The sequence below is a fragment of the Armigeres subalbatus genome, unplaced genomic scaffold, assembly GCF_024139115.2.
Source record: "Armigeres subalbatus isolate Guangzhou_Male unplaced genomic scaffold, GZ_Asu_2 Contig567, whole genome shotgun sequence".
In the NCBI taxonomy this organism is placed as follows: domain Eukaryota; kingdom Metazoa; phylum Arthropoda; class Insecta; order Diptera; family Culicidae; genus Armigeres; species Armigeres subalbatus.
This window is the reverse complement of record NW_026943333.1, coordinates 85,840-96,241: the sequence shown is the minus strand read 5'-3', so window position 1 is coordinate 96,241 and position 10,402 is coordinate 85,840. Positions and strand designations below refer to the sequence as shown.

Below are 10,402 nucleotides of genomic sequence, written 5' to 3'. Positions count from 1 at the left end.
TGCTTCAATTTAAATATTTAGTTAAATAATAGCTGTACGGGTTTTGATCATTTGATTCGAAATCCGTCCACGGTGTACGGATTTCGAGTCAGGAGTAGTAGATTTTATCCATTATTTTATCATGTTTTTCGTAGTTTTTAATGAATTAATGTGAAACACTTCAAAAATAGAAGCCTCTATATTCCTGTGTCTGTGACAAACGTTTTATTTACATTCGATTCCTATTTTCTAATGATTTTTTCATATACTAAGGTTCTTAAGTGTACGGATTTCGATGCCCCACGGTAGTCACTACGATTTTTTTTTCTTTATTATAGTGATTATGTTTTCGCTAGGTGAAGTTCATCACTTGAGCTATGTAAGGCGGTGTAAGTGTAAGATGATACAGATCTAATAAAAAATGGATCCTTTCTACTGATTGTGCCTGTGTGAGAGAACCCAATTTGGCAATGTCACTGGTAGTTTTGTTTTCTCAAATTCATGTAGATCTCTCCTCAATTTAGGGCACTGGTTAGGTTTGTAGCACTTTGGAGATCATTTGGAGCCTTGTAAATTAGCACGGCTGGTGCTGCCATAGTTCTGGTTTTATTGGTTCACCACCTGTTTTGGCGAAATCAATTCATTCATAATTTGGCGTCGGCAGTAAGAATTGTATGGTCAGAATAAGTCCAGTACAGAAATAAAACCAGCATATCAAACATAACAATAAAATGCCTTAAAATATCGAGATTGCGATCGATCCATTACCATACTTCTATTTGATGCAGGAGTTCCTCCAGAAATTCCTCGAAAATATTGCAGGAATACACACTCTGATGTCCAGACATTTTTTTTGTAAATATCTTAAATAATATTTTGGAAAATACCGCCAGGAATTAATTCGGTAACTCTTCCAAAGATTTCTCCAGGTATACTTTAATTTTTTTAGGAGCTCCTTCGATTTTTTTTGCATTAATTCATTCTAAAATCCAACAGGATTTTTTTTAAAAAAAGACTCCACAAATTAATTAAGAAACTCCTGAAGGATTTTTTTTTTCGAATTTCACTAACTTCTCACAAATTCCTTCGGATTTTTTCGGGAAACTTTATTCCGTAAGGAATTCTTCTGGAAATTCGCTTAGAATATTTTCTACGGATTCTTAAGGAGAGTCATTCAAAAGTTACTTCAGTAATATCTTCAGAAATTCAATCAGGAATTAATTCAGGAATAATTTCATTATTTCCTAGGGAAATTGCTGCTCGGAAAAATCCCATTGCTTCGAAAATGTACCCATAGGTTTTTTAATTTCCACCAGGAAATTTAAGAACAAAATTATAGGAATATTCGAACGAATTGCAAAAGGAAGAAATAATAAGAAAGTTCCCTAATTTTCTATGAGAAGAATTCTACCTAGAATTACTTTGGAAAAAATTCGGGAATTCTTACAACAAATTCTTAAGGAATTCTTTTGGAAGCTCTAAGATGAAATTCTTTGAATTTCGTCAAAAAATCCCTCAGGAATTACTTCAAAACTTTCGTAAGGTTTTTTAGAACATTCTCCTGGAACTTTTCTTGAACTTTGAGCAGAAACTCCACTAGGAATTTCTTTTGAATATTCATAGCAAAATACTTTTAGAACATTTTCCAGATATTTGTTTAGACATTCGGAAATTCCTTCAAAAATCTTTCAGGCATCTTTTTAGAATTTTATTTAAAGTTCTTACTCTTCAAAGAATTACCGGAGGAACTCCTACAGGAAATGCGGTAAAAATACCTTAGGGAATTTTATATAAATTTACTGAAGAAATTTCGGAGGAGAATTTCGAAGGGTTTTTTAAGATTTTTTATAGGATTTCCCATAGGAACTTCCGAAGAAATTTCAGAAAAAATTTACAAAAACTTTTCTGAAGGATTTTAGAAGGAATCTCTGAAATAATGTCAAATTGAATTACTGGCGGATTTTTTGAAAATTATCCATTATAATATTTTGAAAATTATTAAGCTCCCGGAAGTATTTTTGGAGGAATTTACAGTTGAGTTTTTGACGGATTTTCCAGAGGAGATTAATTTAGGCTAATTTTGTCGCCTATTGCTGAACTCCCATGAGAAATGCACGTGCGGTCAACAATAGGTGAAGGTGGGTTTGCTTGAGCCTTAAAATATCCTTCCTTTGCTGACATCCAAATGCATGGAGGTGATTCCTAAATTCCGCATAGATTGGTCTTCTTCAATAATTTGAATAGAAAGTTCACTGAATAAATTGGGTACAAGTTTATTTGCAACAAGTTTCATGTATCACACACACGATACACTGGTGATTTAACTCACAGAAATATCCACCGATTAAAAACAAAAGCGCGCTTTTAAAAACATCCGTAGATTTCCGTAGAAATTTTCAAATTTCCGTAGTTTTTATTTAAGGATTCGTAGATCCGTAGAATGCACTATATTTTCAGTTGAAAACATGAAGTATTTTTATAGTTTTCTATATACTATCAAGTGATACACAAAATAGATTCTTTTGGAAAATTTAAGTCACATATAGGTAAAGTGAAATCTTTACAGAATTAATACATGAAAATTTAATATTTTTTTTAAATATTTTCAACTTGTAATTTAAAAAATGCTCTGCAAGTGCTGTAAATCTATGCACGTGTATACGAACGAACGAACGTGTATATACGTGAGATATTCAAAACTGCTGACTCGATAATCCAGAAAATGTTTTTGTATGGTAGGATTTGTTTTCGTGAATGTGGTCGGTATGAAGGATCAGAAAACCGACTCATGAGAAATTTACCGTAATAAATATTATGGGTATGATAGAATAAATATGATGAATATAAAAATATGATGATTATATCGAAGAAAATGATGTACTTATTAGACTAAGATTGGACCTACAAAAACCATTACTTCAAAGATTCTCTCTGCTAGTTGCCAGAATAAAGTGTGTTGAAATTTGCACCCCAGCGTTGCTCAAAGTAGTGATTAGCTTCAGGACGTTACGTTGTCGTGATTCACATATTTCATCATGATGAATTGCAGCTCTTCGATAAGACGAGCTCGGTGGTCTAGTGGCTACCGCTTCTACCTTATAAGCAGGAGGTCGTGGGTTCAATTCCAGGCTCGTCCCTTTCCTACTTTGTAATTCTATCTAAGTTCTTTCTGTGTTTCACGTTCTACCAGAACGATTCCTACTGTTAAACCTTCACTACTAACAATCCAAAAACCTCCCGTGGCACCTATGAGAGGTCGTAGAGCTCTCTGCATCTTTCTTAAGTAGCTTCTTGCTTCCATCTAAGAGATAGCGATTAGTCCCAAACAAGTGTGGTAACGGATGAAAGTGATTCTACTCTCATACAATAGTCTTGGCTTGTATCACCTACGAATTTGTGCGAAATGCTCAATGCTAATGCTAATGCTAATGATGAATTGCAGCTCTTCGATGACAATTAGCTTCAACTATATTTATTTCTAGAGCCGCATTATTATAGAAATGTTGCTCTGGGAAACACCTCATAGGAATCTTGCTCCTCATTCTTCTTTTGACGTAAACTACGTCTAAGGGGAAGACTCGGATACAGGGTGACAAATGAAAATTTCCAAATTCGAGACCGTCACGAAATTATGTAAGATTTTGAACGTTAATAGCGCCTTTATCTCCCGATGGATTTTTGAGATTTATATATCAATCGACTCGGAAATTCTCTACCAATTTGTCAATTATATTGAAACTTTGGGTTATGAACGTTAAAATAGGGTATCGGATCATTTTGGCAGCACCCTCTTTTCTTGTCCGCAAGAGCTCGTTTCGGCCGACGCCGTTCAGTGCGGTTGGCTTTTGGACTCTGCTTTGTGCGGTGCTTCGCACAAAAAGTAGAACAATGGAGCCCGAGCAGTGACCGCGGTCGAAATCAATGTAACAAAAATGCGTAATGTAGTGCATGATGTATAAAAAGTGATGCAGATTGGGGCATGTTTATGCAGGCATGAGACGATCATTTGTTATGATTATAAAATATGGTCTCCGCAAAGTCAAGGGGGAGGGGGTAATTTTTTTCTTCTACTGAATCGAGCGGCGTGAACATTTGAATGCAGAGGTTTTTGGGGCCGGGGAAGGTTCTTAAGATGGTTCGAGACCCCATCTCCTCTTTGAAACCTGGCTCCTATACAAATGAAACACCAATTTCGTCATAACTCCAGATCAAGCAAATGGAACCAAATCTGGCGTGTGGAGGTTTTGGAAGGGAAGATATGTTTCTGTGATGGTTTGCAACGCCTCCCCTTCTGGAAAGAGGGGCTCCCATACAAATAAACCAAAAAATTCTGCATAGCTCGAGAACTAATCAGAGAATAAATCAATTTTAGGCGAAACAAAGTTCATCGGGTCTGCTAGTAAAAAATAAATATTAAAATGGAAAAAAAAATTTAAAAAAAGCTCCTCGGATTTGTTAAAGAATGTTTTGAAAGTTCTCAAAATTTACCGGATTTTTTTTTGTTGCCCCTCAAATTGTTATTTTTGAGCAAAACAAGGGGGGGGGGGGCATATTTAAAAAAATATTTTTATCGGCCTAATTTTTTGGTCCAATTAAATGCACGCCTGAATCAGAAGCATTTAACTTTGATTCAGGAAGTGTGAATGCACTTAAGATATTTTTATAATACGTGGGTGCAATCATGCGGTACTTATTGTATACGACAAAAGCTTCGGAACGCATACGTTCTTGAAACGGGCTATCAGAGTTACAATAGAGCTATCACCTTCTTGCTTCCTGATTCAAAAGTCTTGCAATGATATTAATAAAATGGTTGCACGAATATTTTATCCATAGTGACACTCAGTGTTGGTAGAATCATACTCAAATCTGAATCATCGAGGTTTCATGCAGGAGCTAACTCGCCTGCTATTCTGTGGGGGGAACATCACGCTTGAGTTTCTCGGCCAGAATCGCATCGCTTCGCTTACTCACCGAAAATGATTTCGTTAGTGTCAAAACGCAATAGAGGCTTATGTTTTGTTTATATGTGCAATTATTAGCCATTGTTTTAGACGAAAAACAGTTAATTCAATGCATTCATCAATGAAGAACCCGTAAATATCATGCAATGATGCAAATTGCTATTAGAATCATGAGCAAATCTCTAGGCCATGATTCTGATGGGATTTGACTCACGCATGGTTTGAATCACCGATGAGATTTGAGATTTTGAGATTTTACCAACACTGGTGACACCCCGCATAATTCTGAACTATATCCGAAAGACAACTCAGATCATTCTGGATGATAAATAACGTTATAATTACTAGTATGATTATTGCGTGTTAAAATGATACACTAACCGTCTCATAAACTGTTTCAACAGTATGTTATACTGTAATCGACCAAATAATTATTTGGGTAATGGGCGGTTAAGTATAATTACCATTAAAAAACCGTCATTTTTCAGTACATTTTTTTCAACATACAGTATGTCGTGTGGTCGTTAAATAATTCTTGTTTCATGCAAAAATCTATACGGGATACTATACGGGTATAATATGACCATAAATGTAAAATCCGCTGCACTATAACCTTTGATGTTTTAATTTTTTTCTGGGTGTATCGAATAAAAGAGGGATCAGGAGGGAAAACAAATAAACATCGTGATTTTTTTTTTAATTTCAGCGTTATTTATATTTAAACATGTTTTGTTTCTAATTTTAAAAGAATAATTTCAGCTGATACATCACTCCAGCATAGCGTTTTCGTTCATCGGATCATTTAACCTGGCTGGTAGTTTTTTTTTCTGCAGGGAATTCGATGAAATCTGCAACGAACGTGCGAGAGAAAACTTTAATATCGTGTTTATAATAGAAGTCAAGGGTTTAATCACTATTTAAAAAGTACTTACCAGTGCGCAATATAAGTCCGTAGCATTGCCGACCTTCGGAAAACGAAAAAAATCATTTTTGTTTCCTGCCACCTGACCTGCAAATAATATAACAGAATTTTTATTATTAATTACGTAATCAATCAATTGGGCTATATTTAATTAGATATAACTCACCCTTAAACACAATATAAAACTAGGCCTTCCTCGCCGATGAAATGAAACTGTTTCACTCAAAAAGAAAACATGTTTATTTTTGCGATGGCTGATATGTTTGCTTCTCGTTTGGTAAAATGCATCCTGCAATTTTACGACACTAACATTTGTTCCAGAACTGGAACACATATCTTAATTTTATCTTGAAACGTTATAATATGGTGAAGTATGTGTGATATGCGATGAGTTTATATTTGCCATGAATGATACACAATTATAAAAAGGCACTATTGCAAGTCAAGACCATCCCCGTAACAGTACTGATTCTATTTATTAACGTTTTCTTGTTGAGTTAAACCTATTTTGAACTTTAAAATATTAAACAGTAACAGTCTGTTGTATGTTGACCACACATTGAAACTTGAATATACCGTTGTTTATAATAGCAATTCAACAAAATTATGAAGTCAAAATATAAATCGATGATTACATGGATTGTAACAATATTACTTAATTCACATGTATCATATAAACCTCAATGGATAATGTTATTCATTATGCGGGACTGCCAGACAGTGGGAGTTAGATTGTTATAACACACACACCCTCTTTTCCCGTCCGCAACATTTACTACTCGCGCGCATCACAAACAAATTAATTGGATTTTAGTACATGATTGACATTTTATGATTTCTAGTGATGCACGAAAAACAAGATATGCGTATAATTGGAATGTTTCTTAATAATAAATGTTGCAAACGGAAAAGAGGATGCTCCCCTAGGGCTTCTTCTATTGAAATATTTCATCAAATGCTTCAAAACCCAAATGTAGGCAATTCGGATCCAAGAGAAGCATCATTACCACTTAGGAATAAATCGTATCCAACAATTTTCATATCTTAAGATACGCTAGTTTTGTTCGAAACCAGTGGCATAAGTAATCGAATGAATTTGTTAAAAATATTCATGCATGATGGCACTACAATCCTCAATGAACAAAACTGCCTTACGTAGTTTACGTTGGGCGGTTGTGTCTTGTACATAACCCTTCTGATTTTTAGGTACGATATACCCTTCTGAAATCATCTTTAAAATGCCCACAAAAAAACTCCAATAGCCATCTTCAGTGCTCTAGGACTTCATGATGTTCATAGGCTTGAAACAAATAATTTATATTTAAATTTTCCGTCCTTTGAAGGAATTCTAAGCGAATTAAAATCATATGACGGGGTAAAGTAATTAATTTGCAAGTTACTTATTTCTAAACTCTTTGAATTCATAAAACAAAACCTGGACGGATTTTGGTCATTCACCGTAGGCTGCTTGGATGCTAAATAAAGGTAATAGGGCACTGCACGGAAACATCTCTTTCTCTTTCGTTCTTCATAAATTTTGACGTTTACTGGCCTTGTTGTTTTCTAAATTCTTTGCAGCGAGAAAGAGACAAAGCAGTCCGTGCAGTGCCCTATTGCTCGAAGGAAATATTTCCTAATCTCTCACCAAGATATTTAGACTACTTCGCTGGATTTGTAATCGTAGGGTAAAACGCCCAATAGTGGACCCCTAGTAGCGAAATTTTGCTCTTCCTGGCATAAGGAGTGGAAATTATCAAAATAATAATTTTGCGTGATATTTAATATCAAGCTCTGCATCTCCTCTTCACGATACATACATGAAACACGCAAATACTCGACGTTATTCGTTGAAATTTACATTTTAAAGTCTGACTGAATTCGCCCTATAGTAGACCCTCTGGGGGTCCATATAATAGAAAATTGCTTCCCTATAGTCGACACTTCATTTGATTTTTATGTTCCGTTTCGGGACGTTCTTCTTCCCTATTATGGAGCTTCCAAAATATTCCCATAATGGACACTCTCGTGTTTATTTTTATCTATTTTTACTTTTCATAGCATTTCCACTGCATGCAATCAAATCATAGAACTGTAAGGTATGTTCTCCCGATGGAATTTCATAGTAAAATGTTTACATTGTGCTGTAATAATGCAAAAATGGCTGGAGGGTCCACTATTGGTTGGGTGTCCACTATTGGGCACTTTACCCTAATCGCTCAAAATGTTGCATTATGCAATATTCACGAACATGTTTTTTTACTTCAAAATTTTAACAATTCAATCAAACGTTGTTATTTTTATATACCTATCACAATTGACCTTTTTGTGCATATGAATCATTTGTTTGAGAAACTGCATAAGTCCATTTTACACAATTTCGAGAAAACAACAAAAAACTGTTTTTGAACAAATTGGCACCGAATCTTTCGATTTCTTCGATACAGATCAATAGTTTTTGGCAAAACTCAATACCCTAGGGTACTTCTGGTGCAAAAACTGTAAGCAGTACTCCACAATTGCTCTTCAAAGTGCGTGGACATATGTAGTTTCTCAAACAAACGAAAAAAATTTCATACATTCCTGAACAAAATTTTTTTTTCGTATTTTTTGCCAGAATACGTATTTTTGGACGAGGATTCAGAATATATAAAAATCTCATTTTGGCCAAAAATGTTACATATGCAGTTTCTCAAACAAACGGTTCATATGTTTTAAGACCCAATCTGGGCCGCAGTATACCGCAGATCGTATGATGCAGCTAGCTACAGGGGGTGGTTCCATGGCCGAATTACCATTTGAAAGGAATATCCCAAAGCCCAATAATCTGCCGGGAATACCCAGTTAATTATCTTCGTATCCTAAGTCGAAATTATTTCATTAATTCCCTTAAATTAGGAATCAGCTACAGCTTTCCAGAGCATAAAATATTCACATTTCATATATGAAAGTGAAACTTAGCTAATCTGGACCCAATGGCGCATTCCGCCTATTTCCTCTTCCCATGCATGCCGGCATCATTATTGAAGTGCTCCGCATGTCACCCCGGAGCAGCCTCGATCAAATCCAACTCGGAACGTCTCAATCAGTGCCAGAAGTGAGTATCCGTCCGGTGCCGCAGGTCGTTCGGAGCGTGTGTCATATCAAAAGACAATTTGTCTCAATAATCACTATCTATTTTATGGTTCGATCAATTCGGACTTCCACGCGGGTAGGACAAAACTAGGTGTCAGCTTTACGACGCGTCGGCCGAACGATTACAGAGACCGCCAGACAGCCAGCCATCGGTCGCTCGGTCACTGACACCTCCTTTCGCCGGCGAGGGGAAACGGAAGATGAAAAAGTGCTGCCGACAATCTCTGGTCGCAAACAAACCTGCATGTCGCTGAAACCGAAGCCGCATTAAGAGATAATATTTCTATGCTAATTTTATTAATGCCATATTAACCTATATCTGTTTCGGCATCAGGCCACAAACGACTTGGCGGCTGGCTGGTGGACGGATGAAGCACGCCCGATGGCTTGAATGGCGTTGAGATGAAGCAATCAATAGTGGGCCCACTCGACGACAGAGATAAACGCTGCCATTTCTCGAAGCTGTCAATGCTGGGATGAAAAAGGGAGAAAGATTTTTTGTTAATGCACGACTTGCGTGTTTTCGGGTTAGATTTCAGCTATTTCTCGACGAGAGGCTGGCACAGGTGATAAGAAGGCTTTAATGCATTGTATAAGTTGACGATTTTTCATGGATTTGATTAAGACGTCAATAGCTAATAAGCCTTTCACTGTTGTATTTTAGGTTTGATATGAAAGGTGGATTAGTAGGACTACGATGCCCTATGTAGTTTCTATTTTGGAACAAAATCTTACGTACACAAGGCTATACCAAAATAATCCTTGTTGTTTAATTTTATTGAGTTACAAGCCATTTAACTATGCTTTGGATAGACAACGATTTTTTCTGTTTTTTATAATTATTTTTTTTTCACAAACTTCATAATCAAAAAAGAATCTCGTAATTTTGGAAGTCAGAATCCTGGATAAAATCAAAATAAAACATTAGATTTCAAATCTATCATGAGTCCCAACAAGAGTATATAGGGGTGGTGGTTCGGTTGTGGGCTGCCCCGCGTATCTTTTGACAGAAAGCAGATGCTGGAATGCTAGAAGCGCAACGTTGTGCCTTACTGTGTAGTGACCCTCCTATTCTTCACCACCCACTCATCTTGTTAATGGTGCTGGAGCAAATGAAGCTAGTGCAGTTTACCCCAACCCATCTGACAGTCCGACGTGTGACCAACATTTCAATAGACGGTTCTTTCAATTCACCAATAACAACTCGCCTCGAGAGACGTTTTACATGCTTTTTCCGCTATAATTTTGATAGACTATGATCGAAATCACTATGATAGACTATGACGATCAAAGTTTATCCCAAATTAAAAAAATCAAAATTAAAAATAAATGAAAAAGATTAAAAAAATAGCGTTTTAAAACTATGAACAATGCCATGGTTTAACTTACAGAGGAAATATTTACA

At 36.0% G+C, this 10,402-nt stretch overlaps 1 long non-coding RNA gene across 1 annotated transcript; it reads right to left on the bottom strand.

Moving 5' to 3' along the window:
- Positions 1-5,562: 5,562 nt before the first annotated feature.
- Positions 5,563-6,447, bottom strand: LOC134204417 (uncharacterized). Its single transcript, XR_009977865.1, has 3 exons — positions 6,032-6,447; positions 5,876-5,952; positions 5,563-5,791 (listed from the first exon to the last, which is right to left on the bottom strand). It is a non-coding gene; the product is annotated as an uncharacterized LOC134204417 (long non-coding RNA).
- Between the last annotated feature and the right edge of the window lie 3,955 nt (positions 6,448-10,402).